This window comes from Dasypus novemcinctus, chromosome 26, assembly GCF_030445035.2.
Source record: "Dasypus novemcinctus isolate mDasNov1 chromosome 26, mDasNov1.1.hap2, whole genome shotgun sequence".
Classification (NCBI taxonomy): Eukaryota; Metazoa; Chordata; class Mammalia; order Cingulata; family Dasypodidae; genus Dasypus; species Dasypus novemcinctus.
Window position 1 is genome coordinate 47,623,737 of NC_080698.1, and position 21,607 is coordinate 47,645,343.

At 39.5% G+C, this 21,607-nt stretch overlaps 1 protein-coding gene across 50 annotated transcripts in view; it reads left to right on the forward strand.

Annotated features, from left to right (window-relative positions):
* The first annotated feature begins 7,186 nt into the window (after positions 1–7,186).
* The window catches only part of SETD5 (SET domain containing 5), a 72,772-nt gene continuing 58,351 nt past the window's right edge, over positions 7,187–21,607 (forward strand). For 12 of the 50 annotated variants that reach the window (XM_071212188.1, XM_071212194.1, XM_071212206.1 and 9 more), the window contains exon 1: positions 7,208–7,557. The gene's annotated coding sequence lies outside the window, so the exon portion shown is untranslated. Of the gene's footprint in view, positions 7,558–15,999; positions 16,127–21,607 lie in introns of all 50 variants that reach the window. The other 38 variants (XM_071212195.1, XM_071212189.1, XM_071212197.1 and 35 more) reach the window with 17 other exon arrangements.

The following is a 21,607-nucleotide window of genomic DNA, read 5'->3' on the forward strand; positions in this document are numbered from 1 at the left end:
AAAAGAACAAATACTTTTATGATCTTACATATGAAATAATTAGATTATGTAAATTCATAGACACTAGAATACAGGTTATTAGGACTTAATTGATAGTTTCTAGGGTGATGGAAAATTTTTGGTAAGACAGTGGTTGTGTTAGCACAATATTGTGAATCTAACATCACAGAGTTGTACAATTGAAAGTGGAAAATTTTAGGTTGTCCATGTTACCAGAATAAAAAATAAAATCTCACAGAACAATGCAACAAAGAGTGAACCCTACTGTAAACTATGGAACACAGTAATAATAAAATTATAATAATATTGTAAATAATAGAGAAAACTGTGGGGTTGGGGTACAGGATCTCTACTTTCTGCATGATTTTTCTAATAAAAATCTAAACTAATAAAAAAACTAAAACTACACAAACCAAACCAAAACCTAGTAAACAAGTGCCAAAGTACCAGGACAAACTAAACATCACTGATGACTGGAAAAGTTAGGAAGCAGGATTATTTAATGTAATCATGCCAGTGGAAATATAATCAGAGGCAGGAATAATCTCTAGACACCAAGAAGGTATATTCTATAACAGCAGGAATAATTCAGTTCTCTAGCCTTTCTTTGCTACTCTATCTAGAATAGGGATCCTGGATAAAAAAATGTATTCTGTAATAGGGTGTCCTCCAATATAAACTAGTATGTTACTGATTAACCTAACAAAATCAAGAATTCTGAACCCACAAAATAAAGTGCTAGATTCTTGGATTTTTGAACTAATAAATTACCCTGCAACCAATATTAGCTTGAAATAATCAAACTAGTCTAACCCTTTGTGATGTTGATTCTTATCTTCTGGATCAACAGTTGTAAACTATATCACTTATTTCATGTCTTGTCTATTCATAAATATATGGAAGAGGCCTTATCTAATTCAAAATGTGCAAATCAAAAAAATTATAACCCCTAACATAATTTTTATTATCTCCCTCATGCAAGTAAGTACACATGTTCATGATACTTAAATTTTTGTACTAGAAATAAAGGATCTAAACACTACTTCAGCTACAAGACAGGCAGCTGGCTTATTTTTAAAGGGGGGGGGGGGAGTGGAAACCCAAAGAAGTAAAGCAACGGAAGAGGATAAGTGCATTGGTCAATGCAGGAAACCAAGGGCCGAATGGTGGACAGATGTATTTAAAGACCACGAGGCATCAGTTTCCTTTATAAATAGACTGGAAGACTTGGGTTAAGTATGATACTAAAGTTTCTCTGTGATAAGAACCTTATTTCTATGTTTTGTGGGCTTCTGCTATTTTTGAAAACCAATTTCACATTTAAGTCAATAAAACCATCTATTGAGTAGCCAGGTCTATACTTCGGTACTGGGGATCAAAAATAAATGTGTGTTCTTGAGGAATACAATTTAGCAGGAGAAACAGGACAATATGAGCAACTTTCATTTCTTCTTCAAAAAAACAATACTTGGAATATTTTAACATCTCTTTTATAAGAAAAACAATCTGGCCTGCAAGTTTCCAAAAATATTAAATATTACTACTATTACCCTTTCAAAATATTTTCCCATTCTTTCTCTTCTTTTTGGTGGGGAAAAAAAAACCCAGCTCAGATAAGGAAAAATTGAGAGAACAAGGAGAGGGGACATAAAATAACAGAGAAATGTTTCTCCAAAATTGTAATCATTTCAGAAACAAAGATTCAAGCAAATGAGGAACCTAAAAAATATACAGAATTCTAGTGCTCCCCTCCATCACATCCACCAACCTCATCTTAACTGAATCCAGATTATCTGGGTATTAGATCTGGGAATGTGAATGAAACAGCATCCCAACTGTTTCTGTACACACTGAGGGTTGGACAACTACTGTCCTAAGGATTACATATTCTAATGATAAATTTTCAGTTAAAAAAAAAATTTATATTTTATATACACACACAGCTTATGGCTCTCTGATGAAAAAATATATATTCGTAAAATGTCTTTTTCAAACTATAATTGAACTTTAAAGTATTTTGGTATTAAAACATGTTAATTATATTTCATCAGAATTAAATTCACTTTGTGATGGTTTCCTATACTTAGATATGATGCTTAGTCTCCTCTGATGAAATTTTTCCCAAATGTGGAAACTTGGAGGACTGAAATTTGTGGCCGAGTTCAGTAACATCAGGCACAGTACTTTTCCTCATTAAACTTATATCACTTTTGGTTTATTATACACCTCCCATTATGGTTTAATGAAATAATACAACAATATTATGCTTTTTTTTTTTTTAAATCCAAGTTGGCCAACACTTGCTTTCTCAGCAACAGTAAGGCAGGTTCATCAATTAATACGGTTTGTTAAATTTGGATTTCAGCGCAATAAAGCTGAAGTATAGAAATAGGTAAAACAAAGCAAGCAATAAAAGAATTTTTAAAAATTAAAGGGGCCACAGAGGCTAAAGAAAAATTACCAATGTCCATTTTAAGTATTCTGCAATCTAAAACAGAAGTTTGTGCCTATCACCTGGATATTTAAATTTAAAGTCAGTTTTTTTAGCTGCACTTGCCACATTGCCAGTGCTTAGTAGGAATAATGGTTAATTGCCACCTACTGTATGCACAGATACAGAATATTTCCATCATCGCAGAAAATGCTATTAAACAGTGCTAACCTAAGGCTACCAAACACACAAAACAGTGTTTGCAAGACCAATAATATATCAAATCTTAAGAAGACATTTGTCATTCATTTTTTTAGGGTTATCTAATCATTCAGCAATATACTAAGAACATGAGGATACAAGACCCAATGAGTGTCTGCCTTCAAGTAGCTCGGTACAATGAAAAGAATTTGATGATAACCTAAGAAATGTTAAAATTCAAGCAAAAATAAACTGCTATGGCATCAGGAGAAAGTACCAAGTATTTTATAGGTGAACCTGGCTAACAAAACAATAGATCATGGAAGGCAAGATGATAAGGGAGAGGTTATCTGGGAAGAAGGTCTTCACAGTCTTGAATGAGAAGCAGCATGGGTTGCATTCAAAAAGTAATCACCCTAGAAGGAAGTATGGCAGTTGTCACTATGATGTGGGCAAACAATAATCAATGTAGTGTCACTTGAGTGGAAAGGAATTGTTTGTGTGTGTATATGTGGAAAATAGTGGCAAGTAAAAAAGTTCAGAAAAGCTGAAGCAAGTCCTTTGAGGGGCCCTGTGCACCAAAGAAATTTAAAGGAGTTATTTACATGCTCTACCTTAGAACAAGTACCCTGGCAATAAGATCGATCAGAAGATGACAATGGAGGCAGAGACCAGTTTTGAAGCCATCATCATTCCAAGGAACTGAGCTCAGATCCTAGCAATGAGGGACAGAAATAAAGAATTGGATTGAGTTATTAAAAGGAGGGAGAATCAGGAAGCGGAGTTGGCCCAACGGATAGGGCATCTGCCTACCAGATGGGAGGTCCGCGGTTCAAACCCTGGGCCTCCTTGACCCGTGTGGAGCTGGCCCATGCGCAGTGCTGATGCGCGCAAGGAGTGCCCTGCCACGCAGGGGTGTCCCCCGCGTAGTGGAGCCCCATGCGCAAGAAGTGCACCCCTAAGGAGAGCCGCCCAGCCCGAAAGAAAGTGCAGCCTGCCCAGGAATGGTGCCGCCCACACTTCCCGTGATGCTGACGACAACAGAAGCGGACAAAGAAACAAGACGTGGCAAATAGACACAGAGAACAGACAACAGGGGGAAGGGGGGGAATTAAAAATAAATAAGTAAATCTTTAAAAAAAAAAAAAAAAAAGGAGGGAGAATCAATACCAGGACTGAGGAATCACTTGGGGAAGGGGATTGGGAGGCTAGGATGACGCCAGTTTCTATCATAGGTAACTGGTAGCAAATCTACAGACTTCAAGGAGTGGAATAAATTTGAAAGTCTGAGGTGATGGAGTGCCTACAGTTTACACACGCTGAGTTTGAGGCAAATGTGCCTAGCAAGCAGAAATACAAGACTTAATCACAGATAGGGCTTATAACCATGAAAAAAAATTAATCAGAGAAGGCTGGCTCTGGAAATAGATTTAGTTGATACAGGCACTCAGGTGAATGGGTTCCTCCATGGAGTATATACTATACAAATAATTTTAAATTACAGTTTGTTCTGGGAAGAAGGAAGTCACCCACCCACCCTCAATTAATAAGCACAACATAAAGGAAACACCTATGAGAGTAAACATTCCATATTTAAGTAGCAAGTTAAAAATTTTAAATTTGTAAAACTGGATTGAGCCACACACCCGAAATGGTAGAATCTGAGGATGTAGGTAAAAGGCTGCAAATCGGTAGCCACTAACTGTGCTTTCTAAGTTTCATTAACAGTTGATTTCACTTGAAAACCTCCATTTCCAAGATTGGCGTATCTGGCCCCAAATTCCCAAGATTCACTTGAAGCTCTCTCCCTTTGAGCAGAACAGAACTTCCCAGTTCCCCCACAGCACTTTCATCCCCACTATCTTCCAAACAGTAAGGAGTGTCACGTGCCATTTACCACCTGGCTCCCATCATTTCTAATACCAGGCTCACTTTGCATATTTAAAATTACCCTAGTGGGCCCTACAGAACTAAGTTTGCAACCCCTTATGTAGATAAGGAAAAGCCAAAAGACGTGTCAAGTGTGCTGGTCAAGTTATAAGAGCAGCTGGGTGAGAAAACTACTAGTTTTGTTGGTATTTACTTGCCCTTCAAAACGGCTTTGGTGTGGTGAGAAGCCAAACCTTTTTAAGGACTAGCCAGAGAGTGGTGTAGACAAGAGGCAGAATGATAGCAGCCAGTCCTTTTGAGGGGCTTGGTGGGACAGAGAAGAAAGGATGGGTAACTTGACAAGGTTCCAAAATCAAAAGAAAGCTTTCCAAGATGACTAACTTGAACATCTTCAGGGACCGAAAAACTTGAGAGTTATAGAGAAACATAGGAAATATTACAGAGGTAAAATATGACAGAGTAAAGCCCTGGTCCAAAGAAAAACTCAAGAGCTCAGAGGGTGGGGTTAGCCTTGGAAAAAAGACTAGGGAATAGAACAAAAGACTGAAAACAAAGTCTGAGGTGAAAGGTAGATGTTGCTGGCCTCATGTCAAATTCTTAAAGCAGGAGTTAAGAGCACTGACTGGACTGGGCAGGGGGTCAGGGATAGAATCTCAGGTGAGAAAAAAAAGGACAACAATCCAGATAAACATTTTTAAAAATTCATTAGGGAGAAATAAAAGCACTTCTAGTTAGGAGTGAGGCCCTAGTCCAAGTTGGGGAGCCTTAATTTGCGGTGGAACCAATCTATCTGGTTTCATGACTCACAGAACTACCCAAGAACAGGAAAGGAGAAAGCAGTGGTTATCTGGGGTTTGGATGATGAAGTATAACAAATGGAAAATGGGATCTAAATATGAGAACAGTCATAAAATGCCTCACTACAGGGAAGCAAAAGGTGGAGTGTAGGGTAAAGGGAAAGTGCAAAGCACTGGGTTCTAAGCTAACTTTGAAATCTTCAGATAATTCTAGGATGCTGCATTTCGGTGATGTATCAAGTTTCATACGGGGGTGAGTATAAAACTCAGGTGAACATGTCTTTAATATATCTTCCTTCATCTCTAGAAAAAAAGCTCCAAAAAGGATCTTAAGTAGCACTAACCCGCAGTACTGCGGCATAAAATCAGCTCCAGGTGAATGCCTGGACTCCATTTCCCTCCCCCGCACTTATGCAATTACCTCTGACAAACGCTGAACACTGCGGGGAGATAAGAGAAATTGGGTTGGTCCTTCAAATCTCGTACCTGCTTAATTCCCCCGCAGGACAACGCCCCGGCACCAAGTTAGCCCTAAAGCCTGGCTAAAGAATCCTGCCTTTAATCGAGAAGGAGCGACTCGACATGGAGGCGATGACGAGATCACAAGGAGGGAGGGATTCTTCTAGGCCCGGGGCGGTCCTTCGGAGACAGGAGGCAGCAGAGAACTCCCATAAAGGTATTGTGGCACTCCCCTCCCCCCAGCCGATAAGGGTGCGGCCATCTCTCCGCCTCCTCCATTGCAGGTCCCTTAGGATTGCAGCGCCCACCGATTTGGGGAGAATGTGCGCCTCACGCCCACAATCCAGCCTGACCGACCACCGCTCCTTCCCCACTCCCACGGATCCGGGGCGCAGATCGGACTCGTCTTGCCCTTCAGGCGGCAGGCGCCCAGGGCGGAGCCGCGATTACCGCCACCCAGAAGCCTCGGCCCAGCAGTCTGCTCCCGCCTCCAGCGCGCGCTTCCTGCCACGTTGCGCTGGGGCGCCGGGCCAGACACTGCGGCGCAGGGCCTCGGTAGGACTGTACCAACGCCCGCCTCCCCGCCGCCCCCGCCGAGCCGCGCGGTGGTTTCGCTCGTTTGGGACCGAGCCAGTAGCAAAGGGCCGGTCCCCCAGCTTCAGCAGCCAATCAGGTGCAGAGGCAGAGCAGGCAGCGGGTAAACCGACCCCCCCGAAGGGAGAGGAGGGTGGAGGACGCGCGCGGGCGGGAGCCACTTTCACTGACCCTCCCTCTACCCCTCCCCACGGCGGGAGGCCAGCCGCGCCCTCCAGTCCAGCTCTCTCCCCATCCAACCTACCTACCCACCCCACCCAGGGGGCAATGCGAGAGTCCCAAGGCGGCTGCGCGCTCCCGAGGCTGTAACTGACAGCAGCTTTACTCCAACCAAAACACACCATTTGTGTTTTCACACACGGCGGGAGGAGAGGCAGCCAATCTGCGACAAGAAGTGAGCCGGAAGCGATCCTCCTTCGGCGAGAGCAATGGCTGTCCTGTTTCGTACCTTTTCCCTCCCACTCCGGTTGCTGCAGGACGGGCATTCCTCCCGCCTTCCTTCGACCTCCCCGTTCCCTTCCAGCGTAACAAACGTTATACTCCTGACTTCCCGCGGGAGAAGGCGACTCCCAGCTACCAGTCTGTCGACGTTAGCCGCCCCATCCCCCAATCCATCGGACCTCCCTCCCACCAGAGTACCGCTCCCCTACCTAGCCGAGGCTCTCTGAGGAGCTGGAGCCCCAAAGCACAGCCTCTTCTCCAGGCGGCCCCGACGGCTTCCGCTAATTGGCGGCAAGCTAGCCAATAAGCGAGGGGCGGTGGGCGGAGAGGCCAATGGCGCGGCGGGAGGGGGCGTGTCCCGGCTGCCCCTGGCGCCGGCGTTGGGAATCCCCGTGCGGTCAGTGGCGTTTCCGCTCGGGCAGCGGGCTGAGTGAGCTGCCGCCGCCGCCGCCGCCGTCGGGGGAGGGGCGGCCGCCGCCCGCCTGCGCTCAGAGACTCACGCAGCCCCAGTCCCGCCAGTTCGCCAACATAGTAGTGCCGTCCTCTCCTCCTTTCCTGGCCCTCCCCCTCCCCGCCTTTAGCTCGCCCCCGCCTTTCTGCCCCCCACCCCCACCTCACGGGTACGGGCCATTCCCGGCCAGGAAACGCCGTGGCGCCGCGTCGGGCCTAGCTCGAATCCTGCTGCCTCCCGGGAGTGCCGTGTGCCGCAGCTCGGGCCCAGGCCCTGGCAGCGCCGGGGACAAGGTAAGGGTCTGATGGAAGAGAGACACCCACCCTCACGACCGGGCCCCGGGGGAGGGACGGGTCACCTCCTCCGTCTCCCCGCGCTCGCTCTCTTCGGGACGTGGGCCTTGCTCTCCAGGCTCTTAGAGGGAGGTTGCTGACCCTTCTCATCCCCTCGCCGACCCCCACACACCACTGCACCTCTCTTTCCCAGGAAGTGAGGCTCTCTCCCTAATCTACGCGACCCCACTACCCTTTTCATGCCTTTCCTGGGTCAGGACGATTCCCCTCCCCCACGTCTCTTCACTCCCTTTCCTGGGAACTGCCTACTCCACGTTTACCTTTTACTTAAGGAGAGGTCTCTCGCTACCCTCTTTGAAAATACACAAATACTTTTTTTTCCTTCCTATATCTTCCCACCACTCCTGTTCCCGCGGCCTTGTGACAACTCTGATCGCTCTGGGAGCCTTGATCACTCCTCCATAATGTTCCTGGACGCCTTCCCTCGTTCTCGGGGCCCCATCTAGCATGGCTGTTTCCTTTCCTACACTGAAGACATTACCTTCGCCATCCCCACCTCACATTCTCGGGCTTCCAGTGGCGTATGCCCGTGTCTCGTAGATAGCCCCCATTGAATTTGTAGGGTTCGAGCCTGGAGTTGAGCCAGATTGTGTCGTTTTCCCTTCCTTGGGCGTGGAGGGCGATCATTTCAGAACGTCATTAAAGGCAGAAGAATTTACTCTTTATGATTCCCCTTTCCGTCTGCGTGGAAACCTGGGATGTGAAGTGAATGGGGGTGGGAAAGAAAAACCTTGGTTTAAGTAGGTGGATCGCGTGAGAGGGAAAGTTTAACTGTTGGGAAAACCCCGTCTATGCTAATTTATTCTGTAGAGGTCCCTTGCTCGTCTCACTCCTTAAGAGTTAGTGGTCTTTCCCTTGGGTACTGATGCTGCAGCCAGCTTTGCTGGTCTGGGTCAGGGGTGCGTGTATGACCTGCATTTTCTGCTTTCTCATGTTACTTGTGTAATGTGTTCACCAGTAAGTCATTTCTTACCCAGAGCTCTGGGTTCCATTGGGCTTTGTCTGTACTTAAGTTCATTTTCCAATTTTCCCTGTCTTACAGCACTACAAGAACCCCTGGGTTCTCTACTGATTTCCTTAATCCCTTAACTAAAGAAGTTGTTTTTAATGACATATTTGTGATCAAGGTCATACATTTATTTGGGGGGGGCAGATGTTACATAGCTATACTTTTGAATGGGCAGGATCCAGCTGAGTTGAGTGTCTTGAGCATTTCAAGAGAATGTGTACCCCCTATTTTGGAAAAATTACTTTGGGTTGTTAATTTTATATCGTTCTTTTTTTAGGTCACTGAGAAAAGGTATTTAAATGATCACTTTGAACGTGTGGCATCTGAGCTAGACTAAAGCAGGGGATACTGACATTATCAAAGGTTTCTGGGCCCTTGGGAGGACATGAAAAAAAATTTTAATTGGATATATTCCAGTTTTCTCAGGGGAATCATTCGTGTTTTTTTTTTCCATACACAAATCCTGGTCCATTATGGAATTCAAGTTTAAGGTTTTCTCACACTGTCACTGTGTGTAGAATAATGAATTATGTCCTCTGGTTGGACATGACACAAGGCTCTGTCCTTAGCAGCAAATTTAAATTCATATATACAGTGCTTGGAAAATGGCCTTCTAAAGACTTAAAAGCTTAATCTTAGCCCTTAAATTCCTGGGTTAATTAAAGTGGATATTTGGAATTTAGCATATGTTGATTTTTTAAAATAAAAGCTCTTAATTTAAAACCAAAAGGTTGACCTTAGGATTGTTTCTTTCTAAAAGCATAATTCCAGTCCTTCTGGCATGGAGTACTGGTAGAGAGAGAGAGAGTGAGAGTGAGAGAGAGAGAGAGAGAGAGAGTATGTGTGTGTGTGTGTGTGTGTGTGTGTGTGAGGAGTGGGGGTGGGGTAAGGAGAAGGTTGTTCCTTTGGGTAGGATCACAGGGGTGAGTATACAAGGCAGTAGCAGCTGCTGGCTCTGGAGCTCTGGTTGCTACGTGAGAAGCTTGAGTAGTGCTGGCTGCTGTCTCCAGGGAAGGACAGCAGTGCAGCGTCCATTAATGCTGTTGGCTGCAGGGAGCTACACTTAGGCGATGGCTGCTTCAGGACCAAGAAACCTTGCTTTCCTGAGAATTTTCACTGCTAAGCTGGTTTGCATTTTATTGGTGAGGAGATGGGAATTAGCAATTCATAACCTTCTACCCATTTATGGATATCAGCAGCTAGAAACTGGATCATAGTTAAAGACTTGTTTGGTTTTTGTTTTTTTGGCAGATTTTTTTTTTATCTGGTGAGTTGTGCTTGGAAAGGACTGAAAGTTCCAATAGTTTTAATTTTTTATTCTATTACCAACATAATAAGAATCTAAAGCTCTTCCTGAGACTTAGAATAGGGGGGAAATCAGTTTTGTTTTTTTTCTTCAGTTGATACGTTTTCCTCCATCTCTTTAATCAGAGTCAATTTTAATTTATTTTTGCTGTTCATATGTCTCCTTTATGCCATTGGTTAAGTCATATTTACCTATTGAATAGATGTTTTGCTAAAATTTTACTCAACTTGGAATCTTAAAAAATTAAACCCTAAAAAGAACTCTTATTTTCCAAATGATTTCTAAATAAAAATCTCAAAAACTTTCTTCTTAATTTCAGTGTTAGTAATAGGCTTCTCAGTTTAGATTATTTCTTTGGAGTTTTGACCTATAAAATTGATTCCATTTTCTGACACCACAAGGGTTTATCTTTGGCCATGATCTATCTGAAATATAAAACAAACAAAAAGAATATTCAAGAAGCAAATGATTAATAAAAGATACTGGAGGAGACGGCCTCTGAACCCCTTATGTGGTCTCCCCTCCCCCACAGCACCAGCCTTCAGGAAGATCTCTGATTAAGCAGAGCAGTCTGTCGAGTATGGAAGTACTTGAAGGAGAACTACTACCACCATCCAAACATATGACCAGTTACATACAATACTTAACAGATGTTCATGTGTTAGGGTTTTTTTTCTGCTAAGATTCTTGCCTCCTATACTCTTTTCCCCCTCTTATTTTGACTTGTTCAATTTCTGTAAATCTACTTCAATCCCACATCTATAATGTATAGTGTGACTCTGGCATTTGTGGCAGGGGACCAAAAAGGAATGGAAATGAGTTTCATCATTCACAAATGGTGGTTTACATTGTTTTCCCATTGATACAAGCAGACCAGTGAAACAAAACCTTTAAAAGAGAATATTAAGTGATTCTAATTCTTATTAACATCAAAATATAAGCTGTCCCGTCATATAAATATACTTTCACTGAGTCAGGCTGTTTAGCACACTTATAGGTTAAGAGGGAGGTTTTTAGTTTAAAGTACTATGTAATATGAAAGTTGCCTTATGAAGTAATTTCTTTTTTATATGTCTACCCTGTTTGGAATAGTTGTGGTCTTGATGTAATCATTTTCTGAAGACCCTTTTCATAGAAAGACTTATTTAAGCAGCATGCTTGAAAATTTTTACATCATCTGATACTGCTTTGTGTCCTGGGAGTTACATATTTTCTGAAATTTTTCTGGTCTTTTTGGAGAATGGCTACTTCATTTTTGTCTTTGGATGAGAAAATTATATTGTAAACAATGTAGATATGCAGATACCACTTTTGCTATATTTTCACATAGAAATAATTTGTAAAACAAGCTAATTAATGACAATGATTATTGGGTACATTTTAGAGAGAAATTGGATAATGAATAGAATAAAATTTTCTTATAACTCTGGTTCAACCTCATGATTTGTTTGTTTAATTTGAAACTTTGGGGCCCTAGCAATGACTTTTATTTTTAAAAATTGTGTTTCAGGTGTTGAAAACAAATTTCTTTATAGGTATTTTGTTCAAGAACAGCTTAATTTGATTCTGCACAGTGTATAAGATGATCTATACTTAGTACAACTGGTGATCATTTATAATTTGATCAAAAACATCCTTTCAGAGATACTTCTCAGAAAATGTGTGTACCTATGATAGATGGGGAGTGGTACCATTTTTTTCTGTCCCCAAATTCCAAAATATGTGATAAAATGGTATTTTTGCTGTATATTCAATTCTAAATTGATGAGGGAAAGCCAGTAACTTTTGTGAAGGCTGTTAGAAGCATCACTTGAGAGAATTTTCTTATTCTGACAAAATATACTCAAATTCTTAAAACTTTATGGAAAAAAAAACTATGAGATATAATAAAGAAACAATGACACTAAATCTGAGACTACTACGGAGTCTTTGGAGTCTTCCTGCCCTCACTGAGCAAGGAATTGATAATCCTATCCTGCCTCACTGTTTTTCTATATTGATCTTATTTGCTAAATAGTTGAGTATGAGATGTAAGGGTCATGTTAAATATCTTTGATATGAAGATGAGAAAAAGAATTTTCTACGTTATAATGTCTAATATTTTGTAAAGGCGAAATTGTTGGCCAGTTTTGCCTATGCATGTTACTCTTGGCTTAGTCTGATTACTTTCTTTTCTGTGCTCTTTTGCCTTTCTTTCTAGAGTTTTGATGGTAGGTTAAGGTAAGTGTAAACTCTCAGAGCTAGGGAATACAGTTTTGCCTATGTTACGAAACACAAAAAGGCAGCGGGTATAGGAATTTTTAAAGAATTTGCTTCTGAGTAATCAAGTTTTTTATTTCTACCACCTAATCAAGGGAAAATGTGGAATTCCTAACTTCTAATGTTTGAGAAATAGAAGCTTGGGAGGAGCCAGAGATCCCTGCAGCAGGATTTGGTCTGAGTAGAAAAGGAAGATTTTTGTTTCAAATTGCCAGCTGCTAATGTCAGACTGACTCCCTTATTATGCCTCCAGTAGGCCTGTCAATATGGCCAAACAGCTAGATAAGTGCGGGGCAGGACAAAGGGCTCTTTGCACAGCAGGGAAGCAGGGTTGGTGGGGGAGGGGCAGGAGATAGGAAAGGCTGGAGGAGGAGGTTCTTTTCCCTGGGAGATTGTTCAGCTTGGCATACAACTAAAGAAATCATTTGTATTTCCCACTCAAGCATTGAATTTGTGCCAACAATATACTGTTAACCCAAAAACTAGTGTGTCCCAGAATATCTAGCAGTAACCTATCTTCTTCTCCAAGGAAAAATATAAAATTGCATAGACTGAAACAAAATAAATCCCATGTTCACCCTCTTCCTAAATTCAAGTCACCTGAGTAGGCCAGTTCTAGAGCATCTGGCAGCTGAATTCTCATTAGGAAATGGAAAAGAATATTATGTCTGAATAAAACTTTTATACTGTATTTGAAGAAATACGGTGTCTTTATTTTGGTTGGTATTAGACCAGAACATGTAGAATAATTTGTTTCTCTTTGTGAAATAGTTGCCTGTTGTTCCTCTCTAGTTTTATATCAGTGAGATGGAACGCACCCTCTAGCAATTCATATGGGTGGTAAGATGCTAACTGAAGAAATGCTACTTACTGTTTAAGCTTCATCCCTACTTCCTGGAGAATTTGATATTCCCTGAGATTACTTCCTCCCCCACCTTTTTATGTTAAGCCCAAATTTATTTGATACATTTGTGCTCAGCTCCCAGCCGAAAGTGTTGTATACAGTTTACTGAAGTTAACATCAGTCGTGGGGTTGGAAGACATCTTTTGGTTATCTGGCCTCTTAAAAAGGCAAAATTATAATGAATTATAATGAATACATCTCAAAGTTTAGGTCCTTGTTAAAGTTTTCATTAATATGTTATAAAGATTACTGTCCCAAACAATACTTACTTTAAAAATAAATGCCGAACATTACAGTCATTCCAGTTCTTAAAAAGGAAAATAAAATATTAATCACATTCACAAATTAGCAATTATTTGTTACAAAAGGATTCCTCCTTTATAAAGGAGTGTATGATGAGATTCTTTTAAATGCTTAATACATTTCAGGAGAATTTGATTTTTAGAAATATGTAATTGGTTTGAACTCAGTTTTCCAAGAGCACATCTGTTGCTTGAATTCAGATACCACCTGTATTGAAATGTTATTAAACTAGCTTTAGATTTTTCCCTTGTATCCAAACTGCAAAAGAGTAAAGTGAAATGGATTGCTAATTTTTGCTTATAGCTATTTGCAAAGAAGAAATGTTTTAATCTAATGGAATAACCAGAATACTGCCTTTAACACATATTTTAAGAGTAAGCAGATTTGCCTTATATTTGTGTCAGTTCTCTCTCTAAAAGAAAGATAGGTGTGTTAACCTACTTGTTACTGTGTTTATGTGTAATGGTCTTGGCAGTAATGATACAGTATTTTAGTCTAAAAAAGGAAATTTGATTATCATTGAAATTGCCAATTTATCTGAGTTTTTTCTAACCCAAGCTACATAATTTATGTTCTTCATCCCACACTACCACCACAAAATAAGAAATGTTATTATATTTATTGTTGTCTTCTGATGCTGGGATTTTCCCTTCCCCACTCTTGAAACATCTGAAGATTTAGTGAAACCCAGTAATCTAATGAGGCTTGTGCACTACTGAATATAGTATAGTTAAAGGATTATTTCATAATTCATAGAAATTGTGATCTGGTTAGGATGTTCTAGGATGATGTTCATATATTTTTTAAAGTTAACATGTTGATTTTAATCCATATCCAGGTCGATCTCATTGCTTTATATTTGTCCCCATTGTCCTTCATTTTATGTGTGGCAGGATTTTTTCCCTGTCTTCCATGGTTCTTATTCCTGTCCTGTTATAATCTTTGACCTGGGTTGAAAAATTGTTTCCTACCAACAACCTCAGTGCATGCTACAACACATACAGTTTGTACTCTCACAGCTTCTATGAGGTAGGAGGATGATCTATAGTTAATTATCAACTATTTGGGCATTTTTGATATCCAAGAAAGGTTTTATTTATGAGAGAGAACCTGGAAGGACCTGTTGGTAATTAGACTGCCTCTGCATTTATTACATTTTCCTTTCTTAACTTGGGCTTTTCAGGGTGGACTTGTTTTATAAGAGAAAACCAGGTAGAAAAGGAAGACCCATAGTTAGATATAGTTATTTGAAAAATAAATGTATATGTTTTAATATTTAAGATAGAATCTAAAAGCCACATTTTAAAAATTTTTCATTCTAAAGACAAAGGAGTTGAACCTTCTAAAATAAGAACAAAAGGGGGCAGCGGACTTGACCCAGTGGTTAGGGCGGTCCATCTACCACATGGGAGGTCGGGGGTTCAAACCCCGGGCCTCCTTGCCCCGTGTGCAGCTGGCCCATGCACAGTGCTGATGCGCGCAAGGAGTGCCCTGCCACGCAGGGGTGTCCCCGGCGTGGGGAAGCCCCACGCGCAAGGAGTGCGCCCCGTAAGGAGAGCTGCCCAGCGTGAAAGAAAGTGCAGCCTGCCCAGGAATGGTGCCGCACACACAGAGAGCTGACACAACAAAAAGAAAACACAGATTCCTGTGCCTCTGACAACAACAGAAGCGGACAAAGAAGACGACACAACAAAATAGACACAGAGAATAGACAACTGGGACTGGGGGGGAGGGGAGAGAAATAAATAAATAAATCTTTTTTTAAAAAGAACAAAAGGAAGGGCAGTTGAGGCAGCATAATTTATTGCATACTGAATGTAGCATTACATTGTATGACTGCACAAATTTTTATTTTCTCAGTTTCTGTGGCACAAACTATTGTAACCATGGAAGGTAAATGTGTCTTGATGTCCCCAGCCTAAAAAATATTAGGTAGAATCCCTTTTTTTAAAAAATCAGCAAGTCTGAGGAAAATGTAGGAGCAAGTCTAAATTTTTGAAGTCTTTTTTTTTAATTACTTTTCTTGTTCATTAAGTATAACTTTGTGGCAATTAGAACTTCAATGTCATAGCTTTAATAATTCAACAAAATAAGGGTAGAATGGGATGGAATCAATGCACATTTTACAAGGCAGCTAAAAATTTTAGGGTCTACATACCAAATTCTCTCATTTTTTCATATTTAAGCTTCTTTTATTGAAAAATCTTACTCAGTATTTGAAATCCTATGAAGTGGCATAAAATGTTCACATCTTAAGCAGTCACTTAATAGTGGCACCTTACATAAGTAGTATTAAAACCAGATATTTACTAAAATTCCAAAAACCGAAAATTATACTAAATTCTAATAGATCTCAGAAGTCCCTATACTCTAGCACTTAGACTAAGTAAGTAATAATGCCAACATCAAGGCTCTTACTTTGGAGCTTAGGGTGGCTGGCCTGGCCCAGATGTTTTTACCTCACCCTAGGTTATTAGGACTTGAAGGGTTGCTACGAATAATATATTGCATCGTGAATTGGGCAGTGTGGAGGCCCGTGGGAAAACATGTATTTTTAGAAAAGCAAGACTCTGGTGTAAGTTAATAACCTTCCTTTTACAGCTTATCATGACCAGTTGGCTTGAAAAGGAATGGCTGGAAGTTTGCAGAGTACCCTGAGCAACAAGAAGAGAAGTAGACATACCCCCACTTTATGAAATAACCTTGAACCATCAAAGATAGGTGAAAGGTAATTATTTTTGTAGCATACTTTAGTTTTCCCCCAGCTTTATAACATCAGGAATATGTTTCTGTGGAAAATAGTTACAGAAAATTTTGAGTTGAATATCACGTATAAGTGATAAAATTTTTAGTCTTACAGAGTGACTATAAATCTTGGTTTCCCTGGAACAGTCCTGGTTTATGCCTGCTGTCCTGGTGTAATTAATAATAGCACCCACTTTTACTCTCAGAAATGCCCCAGTTTGGACCAATAAATTATGTGCTTCCCTAATTATAGAGGATCATGGAACTCTTGGCCACTACCTAGCAATCCAGTTTCCCTTTATAGAGCTCTCCTGATTCTGGAGTCTCCTCTTTCTTAGGATTCATCTGGCTTTTCTGAACTCTTTACCTCCCCCAGTTCCAAATGTTCAGTTCTTAGAATGATACGGTGCCTTTTTCTTTTCCTTTTAATTATTGGTGAGAGAGGGTGGGTGTAGATTCAATTAAATTTTTAATGAAAAAATTCCAAATACAACAAAATAGGGGGAATAGAAAAATGGACTCCCATTGAATTTTATTTAAGCAGTAGTTTAAAAGATTCCATTTGATCAAGATAAGGGTCATATATTGCATTTGATTGTTGAGTTTGAGTCTTTCTAATTTATAGGTTCTCATTTTCATACAGTGTACTTGAAGAAATTTGTCTGTTTGGACTTTGAAGATTGCATCTTCATGATGTCATTGAACACATTCTATTAGGAGCAACCCTCTATATTTCATGTAAATTAGTATACATGTATTTATGTAAATTAGATTGCAAGCCTACTTCATAATAGTGCTCTTCGTAGAGTTAATAACACCTGTCTATGTGATGTTAAGCTGCCATTGATTTTCATGGCCTGACTCAGCCATTCTCAAATTTTGCAGTCTTAAAAATTGAAGACTCCAAAAAGCTTTTTTGTGGGTTCTAGTTATCAATGATTACCATATCAGGTATTAAAACTGAGAAATTTTAAAAACAATTAATATAAAAATAATAGTAATCCTGTTAGCATAACATGAATTTTATGAAAAACAATATTTTCTAAGAAAAATTAAAATATGAGAAGAGTGACATCGTTCTACATTTTTGCAAATATCGTTAATGTTTCACTTAATAGAGGACAGCTGCTTTCTCATAACTGCTTCTGTGTTTAATTTGTTGTGATAAGTTGTTTTGGTTGAAAACTATGAAGAAAATCTGGCCTCACTTAGATATGTAGTTGTAAAAGAAAAGACCTCATATATACCCTGTGAAGCAATCTCAGGAACTTCAGGGGTTCTCTGACACACTTTGAGAACCATTGGCCTAGATCTGTTATTTCCTTTATGGTTGCAAAGAGGCTATATTGTATCACTTCATTTATTATCTAAACTACTTCCTTAAACAGAAACTCACTGCCCTCATTTATTATTTGGTTACCCTAAGATACAGTTTGAATACAAAAAGGCAAGAGAAGTCCTTATTTCCGCTCCCCCCCCCTTTTTTTTTTTTTTACCAGTTTTCAAAATGAGTTGGTAACCTAGCACCCTCCAGAGGTGATCTGTGAAGTATTGTTATTATTATTTCTTTTCTTATGTACTTACATTTTAAACATCTTTGATGTGTTTCAGTCCTTAAAGTTATTCTTTTTGACTTTCACATTGTCCCACCTGGCTCTTTTTGACTCATTCTCATTAGTCTTTTGTTTTTCTTTGCTTATAGGATCATTTTGTATATTTCCTTCCCCGAATTTGAAATCTGCTGTTTCTTCAAAAAGCCCTCTTCTCTTTAGTGGAAGATGGTATTTATTTAGAAATCACAGAGCTAGGAAATGCTTTCTTTCCTCTTTTCTTTTCTCCTTCCCTCCTTCCCTTCCCTTCCTTCCCTTTCTTTTCTTCCTTTTCTTTCTTTCTTTCAGTAGCTACTACTTGGTAACTACCATTTCAAATTCAGTATTACATGATACTTACATAAGCCTTATCTGTTTCTCCTCTTCCCCATGCCCAATGTCCTTGTTTCCACTAACACCAACATAATTTCTCTTTCACTTTGGCCCATAATACACATGCACATACAACAATTTTAGAATATACTAATGATTACTGAAAATGAATGAATACTGACATGGGTGATTTTTGTTTTGATTTTTTTTTTTCATTTCTCTTTGCCCTTAGGGTATATACCTCTAAGGATATGCAGTCAGATTACAGTGCTTTAAAATCATTTGGAGTAGTTCCTCTCTACGTGGTTATGCGGCCAACATGATACACAGTAAAGTTTGTTTCATTTCACTTTTGAATTTTTTAAGAATTAACTTTTGTTTTATAGATTTAAGATACTGAAATGATTACTAAGTGAAATGTACAAACTGGGTATTGTCAGGGAAATCTAGCTTCTGTCCTAGTCTCTTGAACTGTGTTCTCTCTCAGTCCCATATATGTAGGACTTAGACAGATTCATCATGAATATTTGAAGTGATATTTTGTCATGATATTTCTCTTACAACACAAGATACATTTAAATTAGTTTATTTACTAAGACTTTATGGATTTTTCAATAACTAATGTGTTTTTTTAATTTTTTTTTAACTGTTGTGTTTTTATTTCATGGGTGAGGGAGTTTTATTTTTAGGAACTAGAATTTCTTGGCTTAGTATAAAAGTTCAAGATAAACCCTTCCTTTAGAACAATTGTTTCTATAAATGCTAGATCGTTTTCCATTTGTCTCTGGTGATTTCTGGTACTTAAATGTGATGCCACTTGGGACACTGGTCTCACTGTAATAGCTCCTCAGTTAATATATCTGGAATGGTTCACCCTTAGCCTTGAAGTTTAGATGTTGTCTTAGAAATGGTGTCATCTATTTTATAACTTTACCACTTAAAATTTAAATTATTTTATTATGTAATTTTAAGATATTAAATATTTTAAGGTCTCAAGCCTGTTAAATATTACATTCCTTGCAACATTCCTAATTAAGATATCTAAAAGAAGTCACTATCACATTTTGGCAATATGTGTTACATTCTAATATGTAAAATATTATAGGCTAAAAGGTGTTAAATCAATATATGTCATATGAATGAAACATTAGTGATTTAAGAGCATGTGTGTTCTGGTTTGGATAAACCTTATTTTGAATTCTAAGTTGCTGGTTTCTTGCTCTGTCCTTGTATAAGTTTCTTAACTGGGTGAGTTTACTTCTTTAGCCAAATAGAAAGAGTACCTTTCTCATAAAGTTGTAGATGTTACATGAGATAGTGCATGTCAAGTGATAAAAGGCACAGTGGCTGGTACAAAGTAAGCATACAGTAAATGTTAGCTTTTATTTTTTTAAGCTATTATGAATGATTATTTCTTGATAGTTCTCTGAACTCTGCACCTTATTTAGGATAAGCAATACTCACATGCTGTAAATAGCACCTGATTTTCGTGGATCCACTGGTTATATGGAAAGAACCAAATTTGTTTGAGGCCTCTTGACTTTACAGGTATACCACCATATACTATTTAAATACATTACCATTATTATAAGCACATAAAAATTTTTAAGAGAGTAATGAGAAAACAAGGCTCCTTTTCAGGATCCAGAGCCCTTTTCATGCTTTATTAGAAATTGTCTTCTTTAAAGTGGCTTTAGGGCACTTCATGTGTGTTAATCAGAGTTCAAGTAATTTTTTTAAAACTGGACTTTTAAGGTATCTGCCTTTTATATAAGTGTCTACAGATAAACCTATTTAACACCAGATTGCTCATTAATCGAGGTTTGTTTGTTTTTTAATACTTTGGGATTGGAGTGAGACGGAGGAGTGGTAAAATTATTTCAGATTGAAGGATAACATTTTAGTTATAGGAATGGAAGTTCTAGGAGAGAACAAAGTGGCAGACTGAAGTTATCTGTCCCCATAAAAAAAACAGGAAATGCACATTTTTATTTTTAAAAGAATCTTTATCTTTTAGAGATACATACTTCGATATTTATGGAGGAAATGTTGTCTGGGGTTTGCTTTAACAGAGATAATAGATGAAGGTAAGTTGACATGAGTTGATAATTATTGAAATTGGGTGGTGAGTAAATGGAGGTTATTTATACAATTTTACTTTTATACTTGTTTAAAATTTTTCATAATGAAAAGTTTTAAAAAACTAAAATAAAACTTGACTATGGTGTGTTCTGCTAAAGCAGAAGCATACTCAGATATTTCATTCAGTCTTTCCCATTGGTTCTACTTGCCTTTAAGCCCATTTCCTCTCTTGACCATCACATGGTGTTTCCAATCAATAGAAAAATAGAGTGACTACATAGATACATAATGCCTTTATACTGAAAAGGAAATTTTAATATTTGAAAGAAATCTGTGCAGGTTCTGGAAAGCACTCCTGACAGGAAAATTAAGGAAGCAAATGGGTTAATAATGTATATATTCGTTATACAGTACCTCTCATTTTATGAAATAGTTAAATTTCTGAAAAGATACCTTAATATCAGATCAGGGAAACGAACTTTGGCCCAGTGGTTAGGGCGTCCGTCTACCACATGGGAGGCCCGCGGTTCAAGCCCCGGGCCTCCTTGACCTGTGTGGAGCTGGCCCATGCGCAGTGCTGATGCGCGCAAGGAGTGCCCTGCCACGCAGGGGTGTCCCCCGCGTAGGGGAGCCCCACGCGCAAGGAGTGCACCCATAAGGAGAGCCGCCCAGCGCGAAGGAGAGGGCAGCCTGCTGAGGAGTGGCGCCGCCCACACTTCCCGGGCCGCTGATGACAACAGAAGCGGACAAAGAAACAAGACGCAGCAAAAAGACACAGAAAACAGACGACCGGGGGAGGGGAGGGGAATTAAATAAATAAAAAATAAATCTTTAAAAAAAAAAAAAAAGAAAAGAAAAACAAAAAGTCTTTAAAAAAAAATATATCAGATCAATGCCAGTCAAGATTTTTTAAGAAAATTAACAGGCAAAGTGTGCAGACTATTCTGCCACTATTAGCAAATCTTAGTGCTAGTGAACCTGGCAAGTTACTGTAGGATTCCAGTGGTAGGTTTCATTGCTCCAGTTGGTACTATTGCCTTGGTACCATGAAAACAGTTCCTGTTTGTCTTCCTCCTGACATCTGTTGTCTTACCTAAGATTGTAGCCCTATATACCAAATTTGGGTACCTGCACTGCACCAAGTATCTTGCTAGATTATTTTGTAAAGGTTATCTCATTTAATTCTCAATACTTCACTGGGGTTGTTTACAAATGAACAAATTGCATTTAAGCCTTGGATTGATCATATAGCTAGTAATGGGATGAGCCAAGTGTGCATCATTCCTGAGTTTTTTTTCATATTACCTACTGTATTTAAGGAACCTATCACCTCCACTGTTACCTATCTGTACTTTTTTTTTTTTTAAGATTTATTTTTTTACATTAATTTCTCTCCCCTTCGGCCCTCCCTCTCCTAGTCTGCTCTCTCTGACCATTCACTGTGTGCTCTTCTTTGTCCG